The sequence below is a fragment of the Dromiciops gliroides genome, chromosome 1 (genome assembly GCF_019393635.1).
Source record: "Dromiciops gliroides isolate mDroGli1 chromosome 1, mDroGli1.pri, whole genome shotgun sequence".
NCBI classification, from domain to species: domain Eukaryota; kingdom Metazoa; phylum Chordata; class Mammalia; order Microbiotheria; family Microbiotheriidae; genus Dromiciops; species Dromiciops gliroides.
In genome coordinates, this window is record NC_057861.1 from 239,391,902 (window position 1) to 239,398,623 (window position 6,722).

Below are 6,722 nucleotides of genomic sequence, written 5' to 3' on the forward strand. Positions count from 1 at the left end.
GTATCACTGGGTCATAAGATATGAACAGTTTGGTAATGTTTCTTATAGCATTTCAAATGGAAATTTTTAGCTTCATCTAAAGAGCTGAAAGTATCAAATAATATCATGGCTAAAATGGTGAGTTCAAGTCATCGTGGAGTCATAAATTGGCTTGTTACAGACATTACAATTTTAGACCTAGAACTCCAAGGGAGCTCTGAGGACATCTGGCAAGTCACTTAACTCTGCTAGCCTCAGCTTCCCCAAATGGGGTCACGAAGAGTTGGATGCAACTAAAACAACCAGACAGTAGCAACATCTATTCTAGTTCTAAACTTTGGGCATGTCTATACTTGGCCACAATATACAATAAATAGGACCGTGAGATCATAGATTTTTTTTTTTTTAGTTGCAAGGAACATTAGAGATCATTTGGTATAGTGCCCTCATTTCCCAGATAAGGAAACTGAGGCCCAAAGAGGGCATGTGATTTACCGGTCTCATTCTGACAGTAACATCCTTTACTCATATGGATTTCAGTATGCTTTACTAAAAAAAAATAAACAATTTTCTTTTGGTAATCCTATCCAACCTGAGTTTGAATCCTACCTCGAATGTTTGCAACCCTGAGTCAGTCATTTCACCTCTCTCAGATTTAGTTTCCTCATCTGTAAAATGGGGTTAATAATAGTGCCTCCCTAATGGGGTTGTTGTGAGGATTTAATGAATTTACACACACACACACATGTATATATAAATATACACACATTATACATGTCTGTACCTACATATAAATGCATATATATGTATATGTATATCTATAACTGTATCTTTGTAGTTCTCAAAGCACCATCTATATGTGGCCACTAGAAAAATAGATTGATACCTCCTTAATTTTGAACGACTAGACTTAGGATGGAAAAAAGTGTAATTGTTTTGAAAAATCACACGAGAGACTGGTGTATAGTCTAATCACAGAACACGAGTTGGAAGGGACCTTAAAGATCTAGCCTTGCCTCCTCACTTTACAGAAGAGGAAAGAGAGTCCCAAAGATGAGGAGTGACTCATCCAACTTGACCCAGAGGCAGGGCCCAGACTTGATTCCCTCATTTTGTCAAATGAGGAGGTTGGGCTAAGTGATTTCCAAGGTCCCCTGCCTATTCTAAAGCTTCTCCCTTGTGCTCTACTCCCTGTTCAGAGCTTCTCCTGTTAGATCACACTGCAAATGATGTTGTTCCCCGTGCAGCAGACTTAGTTGAAAGAGCAGCATCTGTGTTCCCACTGTGTGTGGTCAATATTCATATAATCAGTGCTTACCGCCAGGAATGCGCTAGGCATTGTACACGAGACATGCTTCAGTTTCTGCTTGGTTTAACTTACTGTCTGGATGGGAGTTATCTGTTTAAGAGCTCAAGGCAGCGACAGGCTTGTACTCTCCAGATAAGATTGGAACAAAGATGCAGATCATTAGACACATTCTAAACAATGCGAATCTATACTTGATTCCCTGAATGTGTTTTTCATGGGCTCATTCAGAAGGGAAGGTGGCCCTTGATATGTTGATTTATCCCTAGGGAAAAACTGAAGGAAAAGACTGCTCTGCTCTAGTGACTCAGATTGGCCACAGGATGTCACTGTTGCTTGAAAATGGACAGAGGAGGCTAAGTTAGCATGTCTGGGAGGGCTCTTTGCCAATGAAGTTTAAGGAAGACAGTTAAATGGTTTGAGTCATTTGTTCAAATGTGCAAATATTGCTTCTAGGAAACAAGTGGTCTTTGGTCCTTATGGGAATTTGGGCATAGCAATGTATCCAGAAATATGGGTTCCCAGCAGCATACCAATGTTGTACAATGAAACAGTATCTTGGAATTATTGAGTTCTAGAGAATTAAAGATGCTGCCTCTTGCATGGTTTTCTCTGATTTCCCAGTCAGCACCCCAAATCATCATCCCAGACTTAACAGAGCACTTTTGACCTCTCTTAAGAATGCCTCTATTATTACTAGCTGTGTAACCCTGGGCAAGTCACTTAACCCTCATTGTTCTGCAAAAAAAAAAGAAGGAAAAAAAAAAGAACGCCTCTATTGTATTAAAAAAAATCTCTTAGTCTTCTGCTAGATTGTAAACTCCATGAAGGCAAGGACTCTATCTTATTTAAACTTTTTTTTTGGGGGGTGAGGCAATTGGGGTTAAGTGACTTGCCCAGGGTCACACAGCCAGTAAGTGTTAAGTATCTGAGGTCGGATTTGAACTCAGGTCCTCTTGACTCCAGGGCCAGTGCTTTGTCCACTGCGCCACCTAGCTGCCCCTTGTTTAAACTTTTTAACTTCCCTAGTGACTAACATTTGGTACGTAGTAGGTGCTTAATAATGTGGAATTGAGTTCAACTGAAGCGCCTTTACATCTGTAATCTAATATGGGTTTATTTTTTGATTGATTTAAATGATTTAATTGGGGGGAGTAATATATGAAATTAAATCACAGAAGAACCTTTGGAAATATACACAGCATTATATTTTCAATCAGGCTCATGTTTATTTACTTGATATACTTTCCAGTTAGCTCATGCTTATCTTTTCTTCGAAACTGCCAAACCATTTCCAAATTCCCTCTAAATAAGATAGTCTGACATGAAGCCCAGTCAGTCAGGAAACATTTATTGTTTACTATGCTTAGCACACAAGTAGTGCTAACCGCTGGGGGTCCTCAAAAGGCAAATACAGTGTCCCTCTCTTCAAAGACCTCACTTTGTAACATGAAGACATTTTGAGTCCCAAACTATGGGTATACAATATTGTCTAGATTGTAAAATATGGTTGATATATATATATATATATATATATATATATATATATATATATATATATATATATATATATATATATATTCTTTTTTCCAGGGCAATGAGGGTTAAGTGACTTGCCCAGGGTCACACAGCTAGTAAGTGTCAAGTGTCTGAGGCTGGATTTGAACTCAGGTCCTCCTAAATCCAAGGCCAGTGCTTTATCCACTGTACCACCTAGCTGCCCCCAGTTGATATATTGGTTAGTTTTTTCAACTGCTCTTTTTCCTTTTTGCTTTTAAATATTTGGTAAAAGGAATCTAGGCTAGGGGGCAGTTAGGTGGCGCAGTGGATAAAGCACTGGCCCTGGATTCAAGAGGACCTCAGTTCAAATCCAGCCTCAGACACTTGACAGTTACTAGCCATGTGACCCTGGGCAAGTCATTTAACCCTCATTGCTCTGCAAAAAACAAAACAAAACCAAAAACCAAAAAAAAAAAAAAAGGAATCTAGCCTTTCAGATGGCTTAACTGAGAAGGTTAGTGGGGAGGGATATATTTATTAAGTCACGTCTATAAGCATCTATTATATGCTTACCATGTGCCAAGCACTGTGCTAAGCAGTGAGGATATAAAGGAAGGCAAAAGCCAGTCCATTCTCATAAGGAGTTCACAGTCTGATGAAGAGGACAGAGTAGGAATGAATATAATATAAAAACCAAAGGCAACAATAAAAATAAGATGATTTAAAAACATTAGCCAGTCAGCTATGATTGGCTTCTTAGGGGGTCTTAACTTAATCAGGAAGGTAGGAGCCCCAAGTACTACCTCCAGCTTTATGACTGAGCAATTCACAGCCTCCCCATGTCTCAGTTTCCCCTTTACAAAACGGCAGGGTTGAACTGGATGATGTCTAAATTTCCTTTCAGTTCTAAATTTCTGTAATCCTGCTGACCTTATTGGGTCTCCTGAGATTAGGTTTTGATGGAGGCTATGGTGACAGTAGGAGAAAGGGAAAGGAAGAGGCCACTGGTTACAGAGGGGAAAGGGTACAGAAACCAGAGGCTTGGGTTCTGAAGACACATCTTTAGGGTTCACCCTGTCAGTTGAGGGTTAGAAATAGAACCCTCATCTTCTGCCAGTACTTTCGATGTTCTTTCCCCTTATCCATGGCATTAAATTCTTCAGAATTTAGAGTCCAATGCCCCCCTCCAATTTACCAAATGAATTAACCTAAAAGCAGCATTGGGAGAAATAATCCAATTCTTGACCCTTTGGTGTTCCTGTTTCAAGGGATATTCTCTCACATCTCTATTCTAAAAAGCAAGGAGCTCACCAGAATGGAAAAAAAATATGAAAGAACAGCCAGATTTGGTTACTGCCGGAGCCACATGATTCAGAGATATCCTTGTTAATGACAGTTGCACAGCTGGATAATTAATCAAAGTATGAAGAGAATATAGAGCACTCTAATGCACACAGCTCCATCCAGTCTCCACGGGATAAGGCAATCATCTGTTTATTCTCCTTTGGAATGGCTTGAGATTATTCAATTATTCAATAGCTCCCCTCCTTGCTGTGATGGGCTGTATGGTTTTTAATTGGCACTGGGGCCTTTCAGTTCTTGTGAACTTTGCTAGTCACTCTTGTGATTCTAGTCCCTGGAAGCCTGCATGTTTATCTTTATCTAGAGCTGGGCCCAAACAATGAACCATGACATACCTATCCACTTTGAAAGATGCAACTAACTGCCAAATGATGGGAATCAGAAATAGGAGGAAATATGACTGCTGGGCTTTCCCTCTTTCCTGCAACCATTTTGTATTTACCTTGCGGGGGGGGGGGAGAAAAAAGAAATCTCTTACTTTGGCAACAGTCATCCATGTCTTTAATGGTTAATGTGATAAACGCAGTCATTTCCCTGGCAGCAATTTAGGTATTAAGTCAATGAGTGTATAAATACTTACCCAGCATGACATTTCTTTGAAGTGATTTCTGGAAAGGCAAGCCACTGTCTAATGCATAAATATGATGTGTTAGATGTTTCAGAAAGGGATTATTGCAACTGTTTGTTCAGAGACATGTATACATTGAGACATACAGGATTTCCACCTAGTTTAGGGCTTCAACATAAAATTGTAGTCAGAGATCATTAAATGTACAATATTTGTTGCCTTTAACTTTCTCAAGAGTTGTCATAGTTCACTCAATGTTTCCTTGTTTCTCAGTGTTCATAAGATACTTTTTTCAACCTTTTGTACTAGTTGACTCAAAATGTTGTCCTTCCTTCACCTGTTCCTGTATATTGCTGCCAGACTAATCTTGCTAAAACCAAGGTTGCTTAAGAACATGATTCCTCCCTGTCTCTCTCCTTCCCCTACCTCTGCTTAAGAAATATAGTGGCTCCACATAGCCTACTACATCAAATTCAAACCTTTCAACATGGTTTTCTAGGCCTTCCATGATCTGGCCCATCTCTATCAATCACCTTACCATTCATTACTCTCTGACAACACTCTCCAATTCAAGATGATTTCCTAATCCTCTATGGTGCCACACCTATTCAAATCTTGATTAAATGTTTGTTCCTGCCCTCCTTATTCTCAATGGAAACTGCCCTCCCCTTGTCCTCTTTATTTCCTCTCATCAAAATCTCATCAATTCTTGAAAGCTCTACTCCAGTCCTACCTTTTCAATCAGCCTTGTCATATAGACAGCAAGTAGATGTGATCCTCCTATTTAATCAAACTGGCTTATTATTTAAGATGTTTATAGTCATAAAGATGTCAGATAAAGCAAGAATTATGGGATAGTTGCTAAGGCAACTGTTAAGAATGTCCCATATTGGTTTAAGTACAGGTCATATTCTCCAAATCAGGTCTCATTCAATGTAAGAAAAAATTCATCTACTGTGTCTGGGGCCATTACCAGGCATCTTGACTTTTGTTCTGCCACTGGACTCTGCTTTGGAGGAGAGAGTGAGGCTGACAGCTTTGCACAGCTCTACCTCACTTAAACCCAATTCAAGTGCATGTCAGACATCACCCACATGATGTCTTTGGTCCTCTTAGAAAACAGAGGATAAACAACAGGAAAAAACACACTGACATGTAACAAAGGTTATGTCTCATATGTAAAATAATGGAAAACCTCCTCTCACAAGTGCTATTGTAGTCTCAAGGAACTCTCTGGGTTAGTACCTTCTCAAGACCATAGCTCATGAGCTCCTATCCAATGTGCTTTTTTTTTCCAAACAAGATGGTGGACGCATTTTTTTTTTCAAAAACAAAAGACATTTATCCAAAGGGGATAATAAACTACATAAAGTAACAAGAAATGATCTGAGCTTATTTCCACATGGGGCATGCTCTTTCACAAGTTACCTTGTGACCAGTGGGGGAAAGCACGTAGAATGGGTTTGACCAGAGAGCATTTAAGAAGAACACACACAAAGAATACATCTGGTCATGACACATGAGTGATCAGGGAAATTCACCCTCTGATGCTAGAAGATCTTATCTGTAGAAATTATCACATGGTACCATAATGCTTTTCTCTAATGGGCACATTTCTGCTTTCTACTGGTAATGCTGGCCATCTCTGATTTGCTGTCTGTTACCATCTACTTGGCTTCAGCCCTCAATGGCCATTTATTGTTTTTCTCTTCTCCTTTGCTAAATCACAGTGAACAGAAAACCTCTTCATAATTTCCAGAAGGATGAGCTACTATCCCTAGCTAAAGGAGGCTAACAAAAGCCAATCAGAGTCCCTCCAGGCTAACATGGTTTATTATTTTGACTGCTTGTGGCTGGTGTTGATTCAAAGTCCATACACCTAATTTAATTAAGTCTTAAAACTTACTTATAACTATGTTTTAACTCCTTATTGGCATCCTGTGCCTCTAAAATGTATTTGAGGACTCTGCAGGAAAAAAAAGCCCTTAGGAATTTTATAGACTTTGG